The sequence below is a fragment of the Onthophagus taurus genome, chromosome 2, assembly GCF_036711975.1.
Source record: "Onthophagus taurus isolate NC chromosome 2, IU_Otau_3.0, whole genome shotgun sequence".
NCBI lineage: Eukaryota > Metazoa > Arthropoda > Insecta > Coleoptera > Scarabaeidae > Onthophagus > Onthophagus taurus.
In genome coordinates, this window is record NC_091967.1 from 12363658 (window position 1) to 12377134 (window position 13477).

Below are 13477 nucleotides of genomic sequence, written 5' to 3' on the forward strand. Positions count from 1 at the left end.
ACAAACTCATCCATTGGGTAAAGCCAAACATAAATTTAACGACATTCACAGGTTCCCTATATGAACGGCCTTCGGTGCGGTAGATAGGGGTTTATCTGAGAAAATATCGCTTTCGGACCGACCGCCTTAATTAAACCGTATGTGACCCGTTATCCCAATTTCTGTTCGATTCGTCCGCGCGTTTTGGTAACGATAACAATCAAGAATTGAGGATCGTGCCCGGATCATTCACGAAACGGGTGTGTAACTATTCGGATGGAGTCCCAATTCACTTCGTGGGCGTCGCGACGACTTGCGCCGCGACGCCCGACGAAACGACGCCGTTCGGATGCCGTTCAGTGACGCGTCGGTCGTCGAAACAACCCCACGTTTCTTTGTGGGCCCCTTCGGATTTTCGGAGATCGCGGAACCTATTTATCGACACAGTGAAATTCTCGTATTTCGTAGAACGGAAAAAGTTTTTTGGATGCTTTTCCAAATTCGATTTAGTTCGTGAAAATTTGTATAGGTGACAATGGTTTAAGAGGTATCAAATTTTAAATTGGGTAAGTTTCAATTTAAAGAATTTATTTGTATTGACAAGTTTTATTGTGTATTATTTTTTAAAATTTTATTGATCGTGAATAAGAAAGGAACTAGATGAGTTATCCGTAATATATTCTAAATTCTGCAAAGAAGATTAATGGGTGATTATTATTTGCTCAGTTACGCATTCATTAAAAAGAATTTAAATTTGAATTTAAATTAAAATTTAAACCTATACATTATAGATTCACATTAATTTTAAATGAACTATCTACTTGTATAAATGTTATTTGAATACATGATCTCAAAATTCCCTCGGGATATAGTAAATATAGAATTATTAACCTTGTAATATTGGGCACTTTAGAGCAAAGATTTATTACATACCTACGTTATATTATTATTATACATAAAATTAATTGTGATTTATATCTGAATATAATACTGTAATTAAGAAATGTCGCAGAAATTTCAAATGGTACGTCTTAAGGTGTTGCGTGTAATCTTTCTAATTAAGGTATGTAAGGTAAAGTTTCTCCAAGAACAACTTTTCTTCAACTTTTCGCCCCGTTAGGTACCGAATGCCGCACGCATTCTTGAGCTCTAAGCTTTGTAATTGGATTTTGGACATAGAGATAAGCGCATTTTCTGCACGATAGGCAATTTCGCCTCACTGGTTAATTTAATTGAGAAGATATCGATGTATTACGTCTAACTTTTATATTATCCTTTTTTTTACCATACTTTGATTTATCGATATTATTCCTAAATTAGATTAGAATACATTTGTTAATTTAATTATCAAAAATATTATAATTATTTTTTTAAATATAAATTATATCATTGTTTCAGTTGTATATACATTTTATTGTGAGTACGTTTAACGGTGCTAGAAGAATTTATATTCATGTCGACCGCAAAAAAAAGTACTATGGATTTTAAGCTTGCGTTCCAATTGTATTGCTAACGATAAATCAGCGGCGTTGAGCGCGAAAATGGAAACTTTCACTACCCGCAATGTAATTGATTAAATTTAGTGTCCATTATACGTAAAACGTGTGTAGTATAAAAAATTACTAATTGTAACCTTTTATTAGCAAGCTAGCGGATTATTCGACAATTAAATTAATCCGGTGAATTTACCTGACATTTTAATTAATTGTTAATTTGGTTCAAAACATTTCCACAAATCAAAATTTACATCAACAACACAATACGCATTAATTACCTGATACGTTTTGGTATACGTAGTAATTACTAATATTTGTTATATTTACTAGTTACTTCAACCATTGGTATAAAGTCGCATACACGTTTGAATACATTTTGTTTGATATCATTAATTGTCAGTGGTTGTTTGTGTTCATATATGTTTACCCACAGAGAATTCCTGACAAGCTAGAATGCTACTACGCCCTTAGAGAATTTAAAGATTGTGTTTGTTGTGAAGATTGGTCAACATTTCCCAAGTGAGACAACATTCAAAGTGCAGTTTGTAAAGTTTCAAATGTCAATTATGTAATGTTAGTTTTGGAACGATAAATTGTTCCTTATTAGATAATTTAATTAGCTAAAGATAGGATGAAAACAATTTTTTCAAAAAAATTAATAAAATTAAACTCGAAAAGAATTATTTTCGAGTGTTATATTCATTCGCTAATAAAATGCTTAAATTTCGAAATTAAATTAAATTATTGACTGAAACTAGTGGGGTCAACAAAATTTAAGTTATTATCGGAGTTTAATTGAATTAAAGATGGTTAACATGTATAGATTTACTGTAAAGTTAGGATAGATTTGAGCAGAAAGAGCTTGACATGTTTGACTTTCTTGAAAACTATCTTAGAAATCTCATCCACTATCATCAATCAATCTTAAAGAATTTATAGTGCAAGGTAACCATACCACTCACTCTAGGTTAACCAATCGACTATTTGTGACAGGTTCGGTGAGCTTATCTAATAGATATATCGATAATAAGGTAATTTTCTGCACAATTTCGGGTTTCAACATTAATATGTTTGCCCTTTGGCGTAATTTACGATAACGATTATAATTACAGCGTAGTATTAATTTAGTACTGACCCATTAGAACTTTGTCGACTTGAAAACTCAAAAAGATTTAGGTATTTTATTCATCAGAACATCACACAATACAACAATAATAGAAGTTCCCACATCAGGATATAAAATGGTACCCACCAACTCAAAATTCAATACCCAATACGAAATTTATGTCACAGCTTACAAGTCTTCCTCTTGAGGGAGTATTGATTTGTCCTTCGGTATTACTTAATCTAAATATATAAGCAAATCATTTACGTATCGAGTTTCCACATCTGACGGCTTTTATAATTTAGTTTCATGTACCATTTGAGTTTAGTTTTTCATGATTTTGAATTCTCTTTCAAATTACACCAGCTCGAAGGGTTTGATTGGGGTCTTGACTCTTTTGATCTGGTTTATATTGGCGAGGAATTGGATGTCTTTGACTCTTGGCAAATTTGCTAATGGTCTGATTAACGGTGTTCATTTCCATGTTAGTATTTCAAATCATAGCAATCACTTTATCTGAAGAATTTGGTATGCTACCATATCACATAGAAAATGTTTTGATTTCTAAACTAGTATCCGATGTTTTTCACTGATGATATAAACTGTTCATTTGATCAACATTGATTATAAAATCCATTTTACCAGTATTTCAAGATAAATTCAACTTAGAAAATTATTGGTAATAAAAAATTTGAAGTTTTATTAATTTAATAAATTATTAATTTATAAAACCAAAAGCAGTCATAATGAAAAAATTTAAACCTTTAGAATAACAATAAAAACTGTATTTTAATCAAATACACTAGATCCTTGTTGTGATAGTTAATGGCGTAATCAAATTTGCATCATCAAGCTATCATAAAAAGCAATTTCAGCTAAGAGACTTTTATTGAGTTAGCCTGATTAACCTGACTTTTGTGGTTACCGATTCGAAATTGAATTATACACCTGTATATATGGAGTAATAGGTCAAAGGACGGCTAACAAGCAATACCTGCTGCTATTTTTACGTTTTTATTTCTCTATTCTGTAACCTTCTTCCACACTTAATTACTTTAATTGTAACATCCACAGAGTTAAATATAAATTGTTGAACTTACTTTTTTTAAATTATTTTTATAAAAATACACTTGCTTAGTATACGACTTTTAAATTTGCACCTGAATGTACGAGATTAATTAGATTAAAAGCAATAAAACGTGCAAGCTTCATAAACTTCCCCTTCATCGGTAGTAGAAATGAAGCTGTGTAAAAAGGGATGTAATAAAAAACGTTATAACATAGAAACAGCTAGGCTGAATGGGCAATTTCAATGTCGTTCTTTTATGGAATCATCCTCGATTTCCGTTTTTATTAATCCCAACGGTCTCCTAAACATAGATAGTTTAGCGAAAAAAAATTAAGAAAAATCGCTCTAATTGGGATAGGCGCCGCGAACGCTGTCGTATCCAATTTCGGACTAAAAACACCAATTTATAGAAGACGTTGTTTCATTTTTTTCACGATCAAGAAGAATTTATTGTCCCGCCTTTCGTTAGTAGCGCCGCTTCCTTCGGGCGTTTCTAATTACATTCTAGCGGCTGGCGCTTGTCACCGAAACCCTATCTCAAGGCGGGAAATAAAAAAAAACGTGATTTATCATCAAACACATTCGCTGTAAACTAATTAAGCGTGACTTATTTATTTTCCCAACGGGCATGATTAATCGCGAAATCGTGCCAACGTAGTCTGTTAATTAACGCTTTATTAACGTTAATTATGTTTGCAAAAATCTGATTACCTTTAAATGAATGAAAATTTCGTTTCGCACAAAATTTATACTAACGAATCGTTTTGTGTTAAATAATTGGATTACACTTAATTATCACGGTATATTTATAAATTAATAGATAGTTTGATATTAACATCACAACAATTTTATCAACAATATCACATTACTACTAGTAATAGAAATATGTTACTACTCTCATAAAGTAGATGTTTTTACTGTACTAAATATTCATTTTGCATGTGAGTTTCATTAATTAAACTGCTTTTAGATTATTGTATTCCTAAACAAAATACATCGTCGGATCATGACGTTACTCCGACGAATCTATTTTAAACCGCTGATGTTCCTCTTAATGCGAGAGAGCGTAATGCCCATCACAACAACCTACTTCGTGTAATCAATCAATATGTAAAATACTCGGGCAACCCACGCCTTACCCATAGCATTAATATTGATGTCAATAATTACCAAGATTTAATAATGGCCGGAATTACAAGCGTCGCTCCGGTGTGCACCCAATGAATCTTATCTCCTGGTTCTACAAAGTGCACCCGTTCGGTTATACTAAGTGGCCATGGAATAGAATGATCCGATGCGGCGTCTACTATGTACCTCAAACCGCCGATCCTGTCAATTTAAATCATTCCATTGGTTTCAATGTGTTTCGCGGCCTGTTAACCTAACACAAACACCTTCAAGCACGATCGCCTAACAAGAGACCTACGGTTGTGTTGGTTCTCATCTTACAATAGGATTTATGGTAGTATGCCTGGGTTTTGAATGTTGATAAAGATAATTTTATAACTTTGTTAATAGAGAACATATTTCATAATTCTTTAGTACTTTCTTCGGGTTTGATAATGTTATCAAAGAATTTCCTACTAAGAAATTCGATACCACCGGAATATTACAACTATTTTTTCTTTGTGAGTTCACAAAACAAAGCTTAAATAAGTTTTGTCGAAGTTTTGGTTTTAGTGGTATTAGTTTTCAAATTATGAGTTGAAAATCTAATTAATCAAATATCTTGCGAAAATAAATTTTGTACAAGTCTTGGCTTTATTAAAGTGTGGTCAGTTCAGTTGCTGTAACATGAGATTACAGCATGTAATCATCTTAAAAATTGGAACAATTCCAATGAAAAGTTTCATCTTTTTAATGGTAAACCCCATACATGATTTTTTAGCTATATTTTATCAAAATTCTTGTGTAAGAAGAAACTGTTAACATTTAGTATTTAATAACATACTTGGAAGTATTGTCGAGATTACAAGAGAACAGAATTTGGGTTTTGTGTGGGTATCTCATGGGACGTGTCCAAAATACCCTAGATAATGCCGTAAGATGCATTACAGCTGTTCAAAAAGTCACATTAAGCTGATATATGTTTCGCTAAAATTTATCGCTAAATAATTAAAACAGAAATTACGGTGTTTAAGACGTGCTTGCCACCTCAGGAAAATATTACTACGTTAGTCTTATAACACTGAATCACTTGTTGCATTATATTAATAGTAATTCAAAATAATAATTTAAAATTATCATTTTTGATTAAAATTATTGAACAATTTTGAAATTTTCTAACACAAACGTTGTAATTCTATGAAAATTTATTTTTTTCAATGCCTTATAGTTCAAAGTACCTAAATTATTTGCTGGACCACTGGGTCATTACAGATACCGCCAGGAATTCGCGCGGAATAGTTTCGTTTTAATTGGGGGAATGAGTCCGCCGCAGGGATATTTTAATTAAAAATAGGGATTCCGGAACAGGTCTTTCTACCGGATCGTTTACCTTGGAAGCAGACTGCAATTTTAATATAATTTCAAATTTCGCATGTCTCTTCATCAATCAGCCTAGATTAGCGCAGACGCAGAAATTTAAATATTTACCTAGTATTAGTTACTCTTGAAAATTAATTTTCTTTCATTTCACCCAACCTCAATTTTTAAATTTTTAGCTTTTTTCTAAGTCTGTTAATGATTTACAGTGAATAAAATTTAAAGCTAACAAAATATATGTATATTGTTTTCAAGTTGATTTTATTTGCAGATATAATTTTTTTTGTATTGCACCCATCGGAATATTTATTTTATTTCAACCAACCCGATACAGTAAAAGCTCGATATAACGTTAGTTTTACCTCGTCAAGTAGAACTAACACTAGACCTAGAACTAGAAACATTCTGGTTTAGCCGTACTTGTTTCTAGTTCTAAGTCTAGTGTTAGTTCTAGTGCTAGTGTTAGCTCTAGTTATATCGAGGTTTTACTGTAATACAAAAATTACTACAATTAATTTAAAGCAAAAATTGTAATTATTATACTATTTTCAAACATCAAAGAAACAATTGTTTTAAAATTTAATGTTGGCAAACAAATAGAAATTGAAAATAGATAATGATATAAAAATATCCGTTCGTAGTTAACGCGAGTACAAAGGAAACAACGGATAAAATGTTCCGTGTATAAGCCATCGTTGGAATATATTACCGTATTAGGTTAAAGCCGTCGATGTTTTTCCTTTGTGAGAACGACGGCTGCACAAATAGTGCACCAGAGAAAGGCATCGCCATAACATCGCCTTCGTAGACGACCAACGACGCAAGGCGTCAGCCGCGGAGCCCAATATCACTTGCTTCTTAACGCTGAAAATGCGGGATTTTCCACAAAAAGAAGTAAGTTTTTGTTTTAACATGATACAACGAAAATGAAACTAAATTGAATTTTTTTTTAAATTGATTAAGGTTACTTTTATGTTGTATAACCACTAATTCAAAATACAAACATCAGATCGTAATATTTAAACAAACACAATAAACCATCGCAGCCCTTAACACAATGAAGAGGATTAACCCCTAGTTATAATCATATTGATCTTGGGTTTCCCTACTCATTTTCCTCCTCTACCCTACATACTCTAGTTCACCATAGTAGTGTATACAAACACCACATTTAAACAAAGGCTTTATTTTAGGAAAAGATTAAATAATAGTATAGAGAATGTAAAGGAGAGAAATAAAATTTTCTAAATTTTCTTGGTGAGAAAAATTATATATTTGTATGTTTGAAAAAATTGTTTCATAATTAACTCCACATTAATTAAATGTACAAATCTGTGATGGTGTATTTTCGTTGATATCCATTGTTACGTCAGTTTGTTATGCAAACGTTTTAATTCAGTTTTTAATGAACAATTTTTGCTATATCTTCCGATTAATCAACAACAGCATTGTTGGAGAGGAGGCTTGTTTATTTCAGAATATGCTCATTCCTAAATAGACTTCACCACTAAATGACAAGCAAGGCGAGTTAACAAGATTCAGTCTTAAGATCAATCCAATACTGGGATCTATGGGATCTCAATAGTGATATAGAGATACATAGAATAGCAAAAAAACATTTGAATGTTTGGAAATGTTGGGATATAGAAAAAGATGCATCAAGGGATTTCAAGTTCAAGTTGTACTAGCACACCTAGGTAATTTTCCATGATAAACTTTGCACCTTATATTTAAAAAAATATCTTTTTTTTTAGATTAAGGACTTTAATGTTTACTATAACAGAACTTGAACCTCAGGATAAAATTGACGTAAAGTTAAGAAGCAGTGTTGCTTTCGAACTTTTTTATAAACGTAATTTTAATTAAATCAAGTATAAATACTTTAACTCACAAATTTTATAGTTGATATATCATAAATCAATAATCATTTAATCACTTAATCTATTTATTGTACCAAACATTATTCTACATCAATCACTTCGGGAGCAATACACGTTTGAAATTCATTTGACACCCCGTTCGTATTCGAACGTGTATTGTATTATGCGGATTACCCTTGCTGTAACTGTAGGTGAATATTCAGTATCATATTACGCAGTAAAATAAGATAATGATCAAGTTGGTTTCCCTATATTGTACATATGGCGTCCTGTTTGCTGTGTATTCTTGTTCTCTTCTGGGAAATCGTCATCCTAGCAGCATTACAAACGTGAAAGCCAGTAAACTCGCACCGGAATAATTTCAAACAATGAAACAACTTTTGGTATACCACTTAATTTAATATTTGAGTGTTACGTGAGAATAGAGCTTATTCCCCTAATCTTCCCGAGCTTATTATCGTCTGGTTAAAATTCATTTTCAACGTATTTTATTCAAAATTAGTAAACTTTAGGTGAATTTGAATTTGTGTATGAGCTTTGGTGAAAACATAAATGAAATAGAGCTCGATATAAAACTGTTACTATGTTAAATTCCCCTGGCAAATAGATAACGGGACACATCATATTACGTTTAAATCATGAAATATGAACGTAAAAGGGTTTTAAAAATATTCCATTGTCGATTTGCTACGAAATGAAATAACATTTCCTGCGGTATCTGTATCGATACGTTCCCATTTTATTATGCTATATAATGCTACTATAAATGAGAATTCCTACGTACAATGTAATTGAACATACGCAAACAAAATTGTTATTAATCCACGACCAAAATTTGTTTGATTGTAAAATTGTACATTTACTATCATCCATTTGTTTAATTATACGAAAGAATTCATTTAATATACTACCATAAAAATAAAAAAATTGAAAATGTAAAGCCGCATCAAAAACCAAGTCAACATTTTACAATTTTAGTGCATTACCGGTTAACAACGACGTTAACACGCATGTTGCGATAAAGACGAAGGGTCGTTGCATTATACGAGGGGGAAAAGTTCCAAACGCCACGAAAAAGTACAACTCTTCGCCTTGAGCCGTTGATAAACTGTCGTACGGAAAACATTTATTGCATATTTAAAGGAGATAACGTCATGAGTTCCGCGAATTTCCTCGAAACTCTTCGCGATCACCTAACATTCGCATCTACCACGTATAACCACATCGTCATAGCACCAATAAATTTTAACTTTATCATAAAATAGCAAATTCGTGCTTCTATTAATTATCAATTCTGTTTCTACTCTACATTATCGGCTTATATCAAAAATAAATTATAATGCGATTATTGCAAAAAATAGTTAAAAGAAAAGAACAGTAAAATCTAGACGTAACGGATTAATACGAGGAGGGAGTGTCAGTTATAGCCTTCCAAAATCTTCCAAAATCAATTGTATTAGGAGAGCGATATTGAAAAAATCTGCAACCTGGTTCCAGGTTGAAAAAACCGCTTTACACGAAAATACGGCTAGATAATGTTTAATTTATTAACGTTAAAGAAAGTTTGACCCGCTATATCTCGTTAAGGAGGCATTTCCGAGCCCATGTATATTAACACTATTCATCTTAATTTGTAATGTATTACCTGCCCTAGTAGTCTGTAAGCGGTTTTTTGAATCACCCTATATGGCAATGATAAACAACTAACAGTAGCATTAGAACTAACACTAGACCTAGAACTAGAAACATTCCAGTTTAGCCGTACATCTCTTAAGACGGCTAAATCCGAATAGTTAATACAATAATCTAGCATTAAATAAAAATTAAAACTAGAACTACCGTACTTGATTTATACATCAAATAGACAACTGTGGGAATACCCCAAGTTTCGTTATAACAAAGTTTTACTGAATTAACCAATTTAATGGCGTAAAAAACATATTAGTAAACTTCACTGAAAATTGTAGACAATAAAATTCCGAGTTCTATATTATGTTAGAAACACGCAACGTCTTCGTGATTGTTCGCAATAAATATAACCGAGTTTCCACACATTATTCCTTGTTGTTTATTGAGCTAAAACAAGTATTAAATTGTCTCTATTAATTCTTTTTAGTTATTTTAACAATTTTTATATTATTTTTGACTAAATTTGACAAGATTACTCAATATTGCGAATTTTCAACGTTTTCATTAGAATTTAGATTATCAGGAATGCAATAAATTAACGTCTACTAAAGCTGAATCGGACGAACTGTACGATACGTGTAAATGACAATCGGCCAGGGTAAACTGGAGCTGAAGGTAAAAAAGGAGTCCGTTTGAACATATATCTTGATGTATTTTTATTTATGGATGTCGCGTCAGTACACGAGCGCGTATTATCACGTATTTTATTGGCAAAAATCAGCACAACCTACCACTAAGCGGATAACGCGAGAATTTATCTTGCAATGACTTTGGCTTTATACGTTTCAAAAGGAAAATTAAAAAGAAAAGTTATTGTTTTTTTTTTAATTTTGTAAAATTATGTAAAAATTTCTCGTTACAAATTTCCACATATTATTAAAAATGTTTAAAAAGTTGTTTGATACCAGAGGCAATCCCCAAAGCGACGCTCGGTAATATTGAATAATACATGTTATAATCTTTGGGGAACGGGGTTATGCATTATGCAAATAACTAGGTTCAAATATTGAAGGATCCGGCGAGGAGAAGACCTCTTCATCAGATTGCTTTTCATCGGCACCCTCGCTCTTAGAAACCTTTATCTTAAAACGATGAAATCGAATTACAGATTTTCACATACTTATAAAAATAAATGTAAATAAAAGAAAAAATTTAAATTAAACAAAAATTTCAGCATTGTGTGAATACAAATATTTGTGGTACGTGACCCCGCACTGTTTTTCAATTGGCTTCTCGCGCGGAAATGTAAAGCATTCGATATGATAATATCGAAGTATTGATCGAAAACGGAATATTCGAACGCCGAGATATCAAACATGCGAACTAAAACGTAGTCGTCTTCGACCGCGGACGTATTTCAATATAAATATCTTCGCGGTGGCGAAAGGAAAATATTACTTCAAGATCACGAGAAATATGTATCTGTGATTCTTTCGATTCTTTTTTAGCATTAAGAGACGATGATCGAAAATTTTATTTCGGTTTTCTTCGCTCTACAGAATCGAACGTCGCCAGTTCAACGTGTTTGAATGTTAAACCAATTTTTATTCGAGATACGATTGCACTGTCTGTATGGGAATAATAGCAAATTCTTACTGCGGAAAATCTCTTTGTCTATGGTGTTGTTTGGGATTCAAATGTAACTCAAAAAAAGCAATTTATGTGATTGAAATATAAGTCAGTATATTTTTTATTACATTACATGGTAAAAAAGAAAACAGTAAACTGCTCCATATTACATCAGGAAAAACATATTTTTCAAAACTGTTGTCGATAAAACAGTATGGATAGAGAAAATTAATTAAATGAATATGATAATAAAAAAGTACTTTAGTATGCACTATTTTGCTTCTTTTCTTTTAATAGATCTTATGGCAAGTAAGTTTAAAATTAAAAGATTTTACACAATTTTGATGGTCGCTGTAAACGTCAGCTTGACAATAACGGTTTTAAGTCGTTTCCATCCCTACGTTATTTTATGTTCTTCACCAGGGCTAGAACTTTACGTGTAAACTATAAAAGTTTAAATTAACTTTAAAAAAGCATATTAACATCGTAAACATAGTAAGGTAACGTACACTCAGTAGTACATATTAGGCCAACGATTTTAAAACGAGAAATTGTTAAGAGACCGTAGAGGACATAAATTTATCTTTCTATTTTTCTGCTACAAACGTTGAAAGAACAAAGGAAGGATTATAAAAGAACCAAAAACTTCTAGAAACTTGGCGACCATTTACCTTATTTATCGTTAAAGCTTGAAGTCTATTAAAACTAGATTTTCCAAATCGATTTTTACATTTTGCAATATTTATTACCATTTATTCCCCTCGTAGTCGTCTCACCAGATTAATTTGTATTGATTAATCTTTCAATAACCTCGCTTTAATACGGACCTATTCAATTTATTGTCACCGAATCATCAGTTGAATGTCAATCGACCTGTTTGATAATAAATATCCGAAATTTTAGTGGATATAAAAAGAAAATATTTCGAAAATGCTTTCAACTTCTTGTGGTAACTGCAATAATAGCAGAAAGACGCATTATCGTCTTCTTTTACTTGATCCAAGCAGCTTCTTGTCACTGATTGATGCTCCTACTTTTACTTTTCTCAGTTGGGAATTCTCTCCTTTTTCTTAAGTCTTTATTTTTGGATTCTTGTTATAATTTTTGGTCTTATTTTTACTTGCATTTTCCTATTTACTATTTTTTGTTTGTTTCTTCTTGGGCTTTTCGTTATTATAACATTAGATTAGGTTTAACAATCAATTGGATATTATTGGATTATTGGATATTATATAACGGGAAGAAAAGTTTTTGTTTTTGCGGTGGAACTTGTTGCTCTTTTATCTGATTAGTATCTCTTTCAGGTTTTGAAATAGAAATTGATCACCCGTTTCTTGTAATCTGGAAAAACATACATATTAAATGGATATAAACCACTTTAACCAAATGTGTATATTGCAAAATGCGTGATTGACTCAACATATAAAGGATTTGTCGTACCTATGCTTGGATCCAATCGCTCTAAGTTTCCAGGAGAGAAGTTAGCAGAAAATTAGTAACGATGATGTTAATGTTGTATTTATACAATAAAACTGCTGTGGATTATTTAGAGTTACATAACATTTTTTCATCTCCAACTATCTACAAATCGGATACTACTACGGAAATAACATCGTGATGGTGGACGCCGAATTGCTGCCGTATCAAGCAATTAATACTATAGAGGTGATGTTAAGGAACTATCGAGTTTTCAAATGGCAGACCAACATCGATCCAATTAAAAGTCAGAACAAGCCGACGCACCTTCCACACTGGAGTAACTCTGTCAATTAATATCAAAAATTGCATGAAACAACGACAGAGAAGCCAACCCAAACTCTAGGTAGTTCCAAATTGTTCCACAACTCAGCTCAACTTTCAATGACTCTTTTTTCAAAATTCAGGGCCAAAAACTAATTTTTTCGTTAATTGAAATTACAGTCATCTCTTTCCGGACTTTAGGAGCTATATCTTCACTAAATCCGTGTTGTTCGTTCGATAATTCCCAGAATTTCCCTTGGAATTAGATTACATAGGAATGGGAATAAGATAAAACTTGTTGGGGCAAAATATATAGCTGCTGATAACATTGAGTCAATTACCACATCCTTCCATCAAATATAAATAGGAATTATAAGCAATAAAAACGACTATAAAGGGAACAAATTTGACTTAAATCCTCTAAGATAAAAATCTGGGTGCCTTTTAGTCTGTTATAAAAATATTG

At 32.0% G+C, this 13477-nt stretch overlaps 1 protein-coding gene across 4 annotated transcripts in view; it reads left to right on the plus strand.

Annotated features, from left to right (window-relative positions):
* The first annotated feature begins 312 nt into the window (after window positions 1-312).
* LOC111425837 (glutamate receptor ionotropic, kainate 2) overlaps window positions 313-13477 on the plus strand; it is a 142873-nt gene continuing 129708 nt past the window's right edge. Inside the window, exon 1 of one of the 4 annotated variants that reach the window (XM_071194279.1) lies at window positions 313-545. The gene's annotated coding sequence lies outside the window, so the exon portion shown is untranslated. The remainder of the gene's footprint in view (window positions 546-13477) is intronic. The other 3 variants (XM_023060099.2, XM_023060097.2, XM_023060098.2) reach the window with 3 other exon arrangements.